Genomic DNA, 12562 nt, shown 5'->3' on the forward strand with positions numbered 1-12562 from the left:
TGCTAGTAAGATAAAATCCCTGCTCTTGAGGAGCATATGTCTAACTGGAAAGTTGGAAATAACTCAGAAGCTACCACAGAGCCATGGTGTAGAATGGAAGCACACGGTTTTGCAGCTATTCCAGACAATGAAGGAAATTTTTGCAAAGAGTTAGGGAAGAAAGAATCTCATGGAATGAGGATGAGTTATTACATGACAATAAAAAATGGAAGGGAATATTTCAGACACTCAGAATATTAAGATCAAAGGCAAGGAGATATAAAACATCCCTGAATGAGAGAAACTCACGTGGGTTTTGTTTTTGCCAAAACATAAAATATGAGTCAAGAAGGAGCAGGTAATGGAAGCCAAGACAATTGTGGTGGCCACAAGTCAGTAGGTCGACTGACTTTGAAGTAGAAGAGTTTGAGACCAACTTCACATTTCACACAAGTCACATTCTAAGAGCTGTTGGTATTGGAAAAGGAGAAAAACAAAGTTGGGGAAACCAGTCATCAGTTTATTTTAGCAATTCAAGGGAGAGGTGATGATGAATTGAGGAAGTGGAAGCAGGAAAGAGAGAGGAAAGGAAAGAACATGATAATAATAATTATTAGGGAGATGATTCAACAAGAGTTACTTGAATTTGTGCACTCAGGGAAAGAGGATCTACGTAAGTTGATTAATGAAACTGAGATGGAAAACTCAAGAGTGGTAACAATGGTAGAGACGGGGACAGATAGGGACTAGAAACTCAGTTCCAGAAATGTTGACTTTCTGTCATTCTTACTTCAAAGTCTGGAGCTCAGGGGATAAGGAAGGATTAAAAATCTTTTAAAACGACGGGAAGTCATTTGGGAATGAATAATAATTAAAACCCTGAGATTAGATAAAATCCTAAGTATTCATTTATAGAATAAGAAGATGGGAGACGAACTGGAGGATAATCAGCGTATCTATTCAGAGAGGCTAAAAAGTCAGGAAAATCGGTAAAGAAAAGCGTGAGCCTAACGAAATGTAAGTTCTGAGAAGAAGATGATGTTATAAAAGCACACCCAATATGCCTGATGACATATTGTTGATATACTTGAGGGCTTTATTCGGTAAAATAATGAGGTTTTGAGTACTACCCAAAAACCTGGTCATAGGTCCAACCATTGGTTGGAGGGATCTTACTCGTATCTCATTTTAATCTTTTCAACAAGTCAGAATTAGATGTCACACAGTTTACAGAAGAAAAAAAATACTGAAGCTCATGGAAGTAAGGGATTTGCTTGAGGTCTCAAAAATAATAGACTTATGAAACTGAGTTTTGAATTTTGGTCTTTGTAACCAAAATCCAGGTTTTTAACCAATAAAGTGTTTGGCTGACTCTCCTGGTTTATACTAACTTAGCTTCCATCTCATGAAACAATAATCGGTTTGGACGTGTGTAATACTAATCATCTGCTGAGTAATCTCCTAAATGCCTTTGATTAGAGTTTAGAAAATGTCTCTGCTGCCATAAACAATTCTGTGGCTATGTGGCACAGTATCACAAGCCACTTATTTTCTTTGACTTGACCTTGGCTCTCTGCCTTTGTTTAAACAGAGCACAGATGAGAGAAGCACTGTCACCCTTGAGAAAGTTCTGTGTGACATAGAGCAGAAGGTGCTTGGGAAAAGTAAAAAGTAAAAGTGATCTGAATTAAAGCCAAGCTCTGAGAAATGAGAACCATGAATTGCACTTGATGGCCCAAAGACCCAGTCTAAAGTCTCCAAGAATCTTGATTTGGAGATATTTCCTGTGTACAAACAAGGAGTCTGTTGAACCCAGGAGACACATGGATGGACTTTGGGGTGAGGAAAGGGGAAAAGGGAGAGCTAATCATACAAAAGCTAAAAAGAAATTATTTAGACAGATAGTGAGGGTAAGAGAGCCCTCGGAGGAATTTCCTTTTAATAAAAAGCAGGATCCAAATCATTTCTTTTCTAACAAAAAGCAGCCTGAAAAATCAAGCTGCAAACGTAGATAAGCGAGCTGGAAGCTTGCTTTTTTAAATGCCAGCAGCTATACCAACAGAAAAGGGATACCTGGAAACCAGGTATGTTCAACATAGAGGCTCCATCTTCTTTCTTCATTGTTGCCACATGTGCAGTAAAGAAGCAGGCAACATGGCGCCGGCCAGGTAGAGAATCCATCGGCATAATAAAATATTAGGGTGGGGTGGCCAGCTTCATCACGTGCTATGTCAATGACACAACTGGTTCAACCAATCCTTTGTGCCCTATGTAAATCAGACACCGCCTCCTCAAGCTCATCTATAAAACCAACCACATCTCGTCGCAAACCAGGGAGATCTACTCAGAACACCGTCCCTCTTTACAAGAGAGCTTTTCTCTTTTGTCTTTTAAAATTCCGCTCTTAAACTTATTCCTTGCGTGTCCACATCCTTGATTTCCTTGGCGTGAGACAATGAACCTCGGGTATTACCCCAGATGAATGACGCCACTTCACTGTGAACCACTGCAAACATAGCCACATATTTTTGAATGTATATGTATTTCTGGACAGAGTTATCAATTTCCCTCATTAGCTATTCAAAGTGGCCCAAGATGCAAAAAAAATTTCAGGAATGCCAATATTATCTTTTTATTATGGAAAATTTGAAACACACATGAAAGTAGAGAAAATAGTAGAAGAAACTCCTGTATAGCTAGAACCCAATTTTAAAAAGTATCATCATTTTGCCAATTTTATCTTATTATTTCTCACTACATTTTGATTTTGTATTGCATTATTTAAAGGAAATCCTACAGAGTGTACCAGATTATTTCTACATTTTAGATACAGTTTTAAACATCTTGGAAACTGTATTCTAAAGATTTATTCCCACCAGTCAGAAAGCAGCTGATTCTGTGTCCTATTTCTGTACCCTGTAAGACTGTACACAGGCTAACTCTAGTATACAGTAGTCACATACCACTCCCTGGATATTTGACCCACATGTTTGTCATCCTGAATAGCCTAAATAAGTTCTAGAAGTTTACTAGAGCCACTCTTTTGGCCCTGGGTCCCAACCATTAGTAAACAGAAAAGGAAATACTGGTTATTCAATGCAGAAACAATTGCAGAAGTTTTTTTCTGATGTATTTTCTTAGTGAAACCCATAACAACACAATAAAGCAAGTATTATTTTTGTTACTATTATTTTCATTGTTATTGTTGTTGAAATTTTTTACTTAGAGAGACTGACACTCAGACAGAATAAAAATCTTGGATAAAGTTCCGAAACTTATAAGAGAAAGATATAGACTTCAAAACAGGCTGTGTCTGATTAGAATGTCCTGCTTGTTTCATTATGAGACTGCAAAGATTCCATAAAGACACTCTACATTCTTTTAGACCTAATCCAAACCACTCAAGGTCCTATATTTCTATCCCAGACCCAACTGCTTGCCGGACCAAAAACAATGTTTGAGTCAACCAAATACTCAACATTTGACATTTGTACACAAGTTTGATCAATTGACAGTCATCATATAATCAGTTCTGAAGGCTGCTTTGCAGATGACTAAGTCATCTATTGATATCATCACCTCAGCCTCAACCAAAAGATAGTCTTTTACTCTCTCTCTCCCTCCCTCTTTCCTTCATACTCTCCTCTCTCCTTGCTCTCTTTCTGTTTCCCTTTCTGGATGCTAAATGGATTTCTCAGTGACCTATGGATAATTATAAGTTTTATTGCAGAGTCTATTCTGAGAAGTTTACTTGCATGCACAAATTAAAACCAACTAAATTAAGGTTTCAAATTAAAACCAACTAAAATAAGGTTTCAGTTTAGTTCTAGACAAAAATAAATTCAGGATAGTATGTCTCTGTTTAGCACAAAGAGAAATGACAGGAATCCGGTAGCACCTCCTATTTCTCTTTGCATAAACTTGATAACTGGCCCTTTAACTGTTTGTGAACAACAAACTGTTAATGTTGGGAAGTTTATATATTAATTTGCAGAATTTAGTTCAGTTACAAATGAATACTGCAAAGTGTTTTTTGACAACTTATTAAAAATTTAAGTCTGCTTCCAAACCCTCAGGCTACTAGATTTTTAAAGCTAAATTTTCTTCTGAAATAGCAATATATGACGCCTGTCAAAAACCCAGAGCAATAATAGCTTTAGGCTGTTTTCCAAAAATAAAATAGCAGTCTCTATCAGTCAGCAAAGTGCTCATGCCTTGTTGTACATGGCCTCCTTTAATGGTTGATAATTCCTACGAAATTCGCCTGCAACTTGGCTAGAAAAGACTGGGTTCTGTGTTCTAATAGAAAGCAAATTATGCCTTGTCCATTCAGGTGACAGAACAAGAGTGAATGGCCTGATTTTGATAAGCCAATGGGTAAGAAAATGACTTATCATGTCCAAATGAGCAATAAAGCCATAACCAAAATATTTCAGCATGAAATGTTTCCTTACTTTATTTTCTACTCTTGGCAAAGCAAGGATGAGTCCAGAGAGAAACTCAGAGTTCATCAACACCTACTCTGTGCCAGATACTGCACATATTTTCTCACTCTGAAGTTGTGGATTATGTCTAAAAACTAGAAATTTGTTCTTGGCTTCATAACCTGTTTGAGGTGGGAGAAGGGAGAGGAAATTAAAAGAGAAAAAATAAATATGTTCCTTGAAATTGTATTTCCCATTTTAAGAAAAATATACTTTTTAATTCTAGATCTGTGTCTCTCAGTCAGGGATAGCACCAATCACCCAGGCAATGTTTGCAAATGTATGTGTCAGGGAGTAGGTGGGGGAAAGAAGCTATATGTTCTGGGTTTTCCCAATAATTGAGGGTAAGAGTGCTCCTGGTATTTAATGGGTAGGAGAAAGGATGCTGATTTCATTGCAATGTACCAGGCATCCTAGTTCAACCTGTCAACAGTACTTCCACCACCACTCCAGACAGAATCACTGGTCACCACTATTTTCTGAATGTTTATTTTACATAAACATGAAGAAAAGGGCATCTTTAATTTTATTCTCATTAATATTGAGATAACAAATATCACATATCTATGATCTTATGTTAGTGTGGTTTAACCTAGGTGTGTAAAGAAAAATAGAAAAATATGGTATTTCTTCCTTTACAAATCAAATAAAGTCAGGAATCTATTAACATTATCACAAGTATTACTAGTACTAGTGTATTCTCATTGCTGGGATAGCCTTCTGGAAACAAAATGCTCCCTTTTTGAAAAGATCCTCTTTTTCCTGAAAGACTGTCCCTTCCACAAGATAAGTGTCTTGCTTATACGCAGCATAGCTGCCAAGTCACTGTCTTCATTTCTTATTTTTGTGCCAAAAATAGTGATGATATATAATAATATTTACAAATAGTTCATTTCATTCAATTATCTTTAAAATGAGGCATCCACCAACCTCAAAGCAAACAGCATTTCACTGTGCACTTGTGAGCTAGTTCCCTTTCCCCATGCTTCAGAGTCACTCTTAAGTTCATACAGGTCTTGAGAAGGAAACTGAATAGTGCTCATGTGAATATAAGGAAAGTGAGACATGTGAGATCAACCTAAAATTGTTGGTTGCTTTCTTAGTCTCTCTTTTCTTTCACATTCTTTCTTGGTTGCATAAACCACCAATTCATCCTTGGCATGCTGCCAATAAGACCAACCAGTCAAGTAGAAGGTGTTTTGTCTCTTATTTTTCTTTCTTCTTTTTATCCTTACTTTTTTCTCAACCAAATTATATTTGCTCTGTTTAAAATATTTTACATCACTCCATGAAGAGTACAGGGGCCTGGCTATTCCAGGCCACAGAACATCTTCAGCAACTGACAACCAGTCTTCTAATCTATTTTCAGTGAGAATTGTCTTTCTTGCTTTCCTTTCAACTTTGCTGTTTACTTGTTTTACTTTATGATTGCTTCCCAAAGTATGTTTATAAAGCAAGTAACAAATGTATGAATTATTTTATTCCTGCATGTTCCTTGGCTTTATTGAATGAATGACAAGATGAAGAAATTGGGTACTGAAGAAAATCCTTCTCCAAACCCTCACAAAACATCTAAAGTATGTGGAATCAAAGGCCATTTGATTATCTTAAACATTCCTGGGGATGGCAAACATTTTAAATATGTTTGTCATTTTTAACATAAGATTTTTACATCATTAGATTCCATTTTGTTAGCAGGATTTAATGAGGGCTTAGGGAACACTTAGATTATTAAGTTACAGGGTTCTTAAGGAAGGTCCTTAAAGGAGGCAGCACTTCTGAGTAGAGAAAGCAAAAAGAGTAATCTGTAAGATCGTCCAAATTTTATTCATGGTCAAAATGTTTACACTGTCCCTGTGAATTAGAATTTTGAGCAAAAATGTTTAAATGCAATTTATATTTTTATTTAGCTTTGAATAAATTCTGTGTCTTGCTTAACAAAGTTCTGGAAAATAAATATTCTTATGTGATGTGAATAATCATCTTATTTATTTTCTGAAACTTGGATTTTTCTTGACAAGTTTACTTAATAAAAAACCCCTTAGTAGTTATTTATAAAACAAATATTGATCTAGAATGAATCATGTGTTTTGTTTTATTCTGTTTTCATGACTTACATGACAATTTCAGACACTCATTTTGAAGGGGAAATACTGTGGCCTAATGCCAAGCACATTCATGGTTGCCATCACGTATCTGGCCTCTGACAGGCAATGAAAGTCTCACAGTAGGTCAGTCATGGAGAAGGCACGTGTTGGGTGCAAGGGCTGGGATCTTGTAGGACCCATGTCCTAGACCTCGATATTCTGGTGTAAATGTACCCTCCCATGTTCCATACAGAGTGATAATAATAATGGTAATAAACATTTTTGGCCATTTGATATTCTGTTTATAAGTGTTTCATGTATATTTACTCATTTAATTGCAACAGTTTCCTCTGGAAAGTATAATTATTATTATCATCACTTGCATTTTACAGACAAAGACTGTCGTTTCTTCTTCTGACCAAATTATAGAAGTGAGACATTCCGTACTTTTGGTAGTTATTTTGTGTGTGGGAGACCTGCTCATTCATTTATTTAAGATTGTTCTATGCATCACGTGGTATTGTTTCATGTACTAGTTTGCTAGGGTTGCTATGACAAGGTACCACAAACTGAGTGGTTGAAAAAACAGAAATGTATTATCTCGTAGTTCTGCAAGCTGAAAGTCTGAAATCCAAGTGTTAGTGGGGCCATGCTCTCTCTAACACCTGTAGGGGAATCCTTCCTTGCCTCTTCTAGTTTCTGTGGTTTGTCTGGGGCCTTTGGCATTCTTTGGTTTGCAGACACGTAATTCCAATCTTTGTCTTCATATCATGTGAAAGTTTCTCTGTGTGTCTTCAAAAGGTTTCCCTCTGCACATCTGTGTCCAAATTTCCCCTTTGTATAAGGGGAATATAATCCAGTCATATGAGATTAGAGTCCCCCCTAATGACCACATCTTAACTCATTTAAATATGCAAAGACTATTTCCAAATAAGATCACATTTTGAGTCACAGGGGGTTAGGACTCAGTATGCCTTTTAACGGGGGATGCAGTTCAGCCTGCAACCCCTGGTTTTGTGGTAAAGGCAGGAGATACATAGATGAAATGGACATGATACCTGTCACCAAGGTTCTCACAGTTGCATTTAGTCATGAAATAAATGGACAATTTCAATATAGAGTGTCAATTACTTTGGTAAAGTTAAATTCTCAAGAGGCTGTAGAAGATTTGCCAAGGAAGCCAAGTTGAAGAACACCTTAGATCAGTCATGAAAAAAAAGATGAATTTGTCAAGTGGAAAAGAACCTGTGAAGAACAAAAGTGAGAATTACAGAATATAATACATCAGGAAACTTGCAAGAAGTTGAACATGGCTGGAGCTTAAGGAATGGACGTGGATATGGGGGAAAGAACATGACAAGAAATAAAGCTGACTTGATGGGGGTCAAAACTGAAAAAGATCTTGTGTGTCATCAAAAGGATTTTCAATTTGCTCCTAATGACAGCAGGGAATTGTAATGAATTTTTAAGCCAGACACTGACCTATAAAGATTTGCATGGGGTTAGATACAACAGGTAAATAGGAGGTGGAAAGAACAGGACATAATGACCAATAGATGATATGGGGAGGAAAAATAAAACCATAGAAAAGATGATCATCAGTCTCCAGTTTGGATAACTGATTAGAAGACTAGGTCATTTCTCAATATGCAAAACTTAGCCAAAATATCCACTTAGGGTAGAAAAGATAATGAATTCCATTCAAAACATTTTGAAGAATCTGAGATGCCTCAGAAATCAACAGGTTGGTTTGGGGAAGAAGCAGTTGGATCTGCCAGTCTGGAATGTGGCTCAGAACTAGATATGGAAATCATTCACATGTTGGAGTGGGGAGACCAGGTGTGGTGGCTCATGCCTGTAATCCTAGCACTTTGGGAGGCTGAGGCAGGTGGATCCTTAAGCCCAGGAGTTTGAGAACAGCCCTGGCAATATGGCAAAACCTTGTCTCAACAAAAAATACAAAAATTAGCTGGGTGTGGTGGTACACACCTGTGGTCCAGGCTACTTGGGAGGCTGAGGTGGGAGGATCGTTTGAACCTGGGAGGCCGAGGTTGCAGTGAGCTGAGATCACACCACTGCACTCCAGTCTGGGTAACAATGCAATACCCTGCTCAAAATAAAAAAGGAGTAGGGATGGGAGATACCCTGCGAAGAGAGGAAAAAAGAGGACATTAAAGAGACCTTAACCCCAGACCTTAACACCAACAAACTCATTGTAATCAAAATTGATTCCTAATCCTTACAAAATTATGACACACACATCTTAGGAAGAGCAGTTGGGTACAGTATTGATGTTAGATAGCTCCCCCAAGAACCCGGCTCTAAAAGGTCTATCAGAGGTGATGCTGAGATCTTCATACTCAGAACCATGATAAACTGTGGTCTGAGTATCAGTAGTGTCTGTCTCACCTGGGAGCTTATAGAAATGTAGAATCTCAGACTTCATCCCAAACTTAACTGCATCAGAATCTGCTTTTTAACAAGATCCCCAGGTAATTCCTGAGCACATTAGAGTTTGAGGAGTTCTGTTCTGAAAGCAATTGCTGAGAGTCACAATTACTAGGAGCTTTACTTTTTGTTTGTTTGTTTGTTTGAATAATACACATTAGGTATTCAGCCGCCTTTGACAGCAACAGACTTCTGAGAGCCAATGGAAACAAGCTCCCCTATGGGGGACCAGCTGGGGACCCTCTGTCCAGTTGTGTGAGAGGTTTTGCCATTTTTATGAGTAGTAGAGGGAGGCAATGGGATGAAGAAAGAGATGGTAGAGCACAGAGGTGTGTGTGGTGTGTGTGTGTGTGTGGTGTGTGTGTGTGGTGGGTGTGGGTGTGTGTGTGTGTTGCTTTCCCCCTCTCTTCCCCAGAATTCCTGCAGCAGTGGAGATTATCATGACCTCTGGAGGGAGCTCTAGAATGAATTTTCTTCAGAATTTGAACTGCGTTTCAGATTCCTGGTGAAGGGTGTGACCTCAGTAAGACTCCTGGTGTGTATCAAGTACAGCACGGTGGTAGGGCGGTAGGGTCTGTTTCCGCAGTCTCTTCTGTGTAGATTGGGCCCTTTCTTTTCAATTTTGGCCTCAGGGCGTCTACTTCCACAGACTCACTGAGTGTTAGAGAAAAAGGATTTCATGAATGATCTTCAATAATCTCTTCAGTCATTCACACATTGGAAATAAAGATACTGTAGTATCATAAAGTTTCACTTTATTCAGCTGTAGTTTCTTTATTGAAAGTACTTGAGTAAGTCTTATCCTGGCAAAGTGTTGACACCAGAATTAGCCAAGATTGGTTCCAGAAAAGGGATCCTCTAAAGGATCAAAAAATAGACTGCCCATCAGAGAAACAGAATCTCCTTCATATCCTGATATTTTGACTGCCTCATTCATAGAAGGGAGAAACAGTTAATAACTTTTTGTAAAATTTCAGGTTGGACCTCATGTCAAAATAATCCTTATTTAGAAAGTGTGGGATCCAATAGAAACTTCAACAAACATGAAAAAGAAAGTTATCATGTGCCTTCTTCTCCCATTTATACTAAAGCAGGTGGAATGCAAAACTATTAGCAGTACAACTCCACTCTGGCTCTTCTCTATGAATGTGGATGCTGTGCTCACTCCCAACAGAGTTGAAGTTCAAATAAAGGCAAAGAAAAGTGTGCTTTTTTCTGCTAACTAAACCCCCTCCTGCCACCCACCTCACTGTCAAGAGTAGGATGAGAAAGATAAAGCTTAAGCCTCAGTCTCTTGGTTTACTTTACTCCAGGGAGAGCTTTGAGCAAGAGAATCTAAGTCTGAGTACAGACCATTGTGCCATGCTGCTAGACCATCTTATAAAATAAGACCTATATTCAAAGGTCCTAATGATTCACTTGAGTCATGTCTTGAATGTCTTTTTTCCTCAAATTAAAATGGAGCCCTTTGCTTTAGTTTTTTTCTCAAGGTCATCTGTGTGTCTGTGTGTGTGTGTCTTATATGTTTTAATGATTTGTTTGGTTTGAGGCCCAAATGATGAGAAACTCTCTGAACTGTGATGTCGATTCTCTTAGTGAACAATAGATGTCGGTCAGATTCAACCAACCACTCTTGTAGAATACCTGTGATATGCCGGACACACTTTACATGAACCCCACCACATATATGTGATGTTCTATAGTTACCTATTAAACAGTTTTCCCAAAGGTAGCTCATAAAGTAAAGAACTGGGAATTCAGGGCCTTTTTCACTACATCAAACCTGACAAGGCAAAGATTTCCATTCCTTAAAGTCTTTTCAGCTCTTTGGTGTATTTTCAGCATAAAAATGTAAGTTAAACCCGTTTTAAAGAATCCTAATTTTTTAGACCTATCGTGAAATACAACAAATTCAAAAAATTTTCAGGAAACAGACACATGTGCATGCACACATACACACCCTGCTGTGAGTTCGTGTGACTGTGGGTGGTTCGTCAAAGAGGAGCCTTGTAAAACGTATGTGAATTGTTTTTAAGAGTGATCACCACTTTGCAACAGGAAGTGTTTTACTTGCTCTTGTGTTCTTTTTCTTTCTCCTAAACAAAAGGGAGACTGTTTATAGCCACTCAGATATATTTTGTAACACATCATTAAAATGATCCAACCCAGGCAGCTCACAAGAGCCCATTTTTTTAGGTAATGATGAACTTGCAATAAACAGGAGCCTGACAGGTTATTCTGCTGATTCAGCCAATTTTATGGGCCTGGTATGCACATAGTTTTTTCCTAAGACAAAATCAATAATTTTTAAAGCACCAAAAATATAAAGAAAAATATCCTGAGGCTCCAAGTTAAAGGGCGTATCTCCATATGGATTTCTCTCTGCATCAGATAATCTAAAATGATAGTGGAAACAAACTAAATGGCAGTGATCATTTTAAAGTGCCTTGTATATCTAGTTTAATTTTTCTAACATGGCACTATCTTTCAGATTATAATTTATATTTTGAAAAATGATTTGAGGGGAAGAAACATGACTATTCAAAGCATCATATCTTAAGTTCACTCTAAATGTGACTGTTGCATGTAATAAAAAAGAATGCACCTAGACATTTAGCATTGAGACTTCAACTCAACACTTCCTGTCTCTGGTGTTTAGAATAAATTGCAAATGTGCATTACCTTGTGTACATTCTTTTTTTTTTTCTCTTCCTGCCAACAGATGGATTCTCCCTTCTGTTCCTAGACACCAGAGATGTCATCAGCTGTTATGGGGAAAGAGGTTCCTAAATTCAGATCTTGAAGGAGAAAATCGTTTTACTTCACCTTTAGTAAGGATTTCATTTGTAAATGTTCCTGTCCATTGAAACATACTGAGAAAGACAGTGACTGAACACTGCTGCAAAGCAATGTGGCAGAAGGAAATTAGGCAGTGGCAGAGGCTGGGAATGCTGAGATTTGCCATCTACGTAGACACGTATCCTTTCAAGATCATAAATCTCTCTTTCAATTTTGTCACTGGATAAAGGTCACCCACTTTTACATATTCCACCCAGCCCTCTTTCCATTTAAAAGGATGGAGCTCAATCTCAAAATGAATGAAAATGTCTTGAAATATGACTAAACTAAATTTCAAAAAAGAAAGTAAATGCAAAATCATAAAACCCACTAAGAAAGAGAGAGAGATCAGGCCAGATGTGGTGGCTCACACCTGTAATCTCAGCACGTTGGGAAGCTGAGCCAGGCAGATCACGAGGTCAGGAGATTGAGACCATTCTGGCCAACATGGTGAAACCCCGTCTCTACTAAAAATACAAAAATTAGCTGGGCGTGGTGGCATATACCTGTAGTCCCCGCTACTTGGGAGGCTGAGGCAGGAGAATCGCTTGAACCCAGGAGGCGGAGGTTGCAGTGAGCCAAGATCACACCACTGCACTCCAGCCTGGGCGACAAGAGCAAGACTCCATCTCAGAAGAAAAAAGAGAGAGAGAGAGAGAGATCAAAGGCAGCTACCCAAGATCAGCTTACTCAGAATTTTGTTCCTAAGCGTCCCTGCCTTTCTAT

The 12562-nt window shown here is 38.1% G+C and overlaps 1 long non-coding RNA gene across 3 annotated transcripts in view; it reads left to right on the forward strand.

Annotated features, from left to right (window-relative positions):
• LOC139363494 (uncharacterized) overlaps positions 1-12562 on the forward strand; it is a 588541-nt gene that overhangs the window by 451271 nt on the left and 124708 nt on the right. The gene's annotated exons all lie outside the window — the stretch shown is intronic.

The sequence above is a fragment of the Macaca nemestrina genome, chromosome 5, assembly GCF_043159975.1.
Source record: "Macaca nemestrina isolate mMacNem1 chromosome 5, mMacNem.hap1, whole genome shotgun sequence".
NCBI lineage: Eukaryota > Metazoa > Chordata > Mammalia > Primates > Cercopithecidae > Macaca > Macaca nemestrina.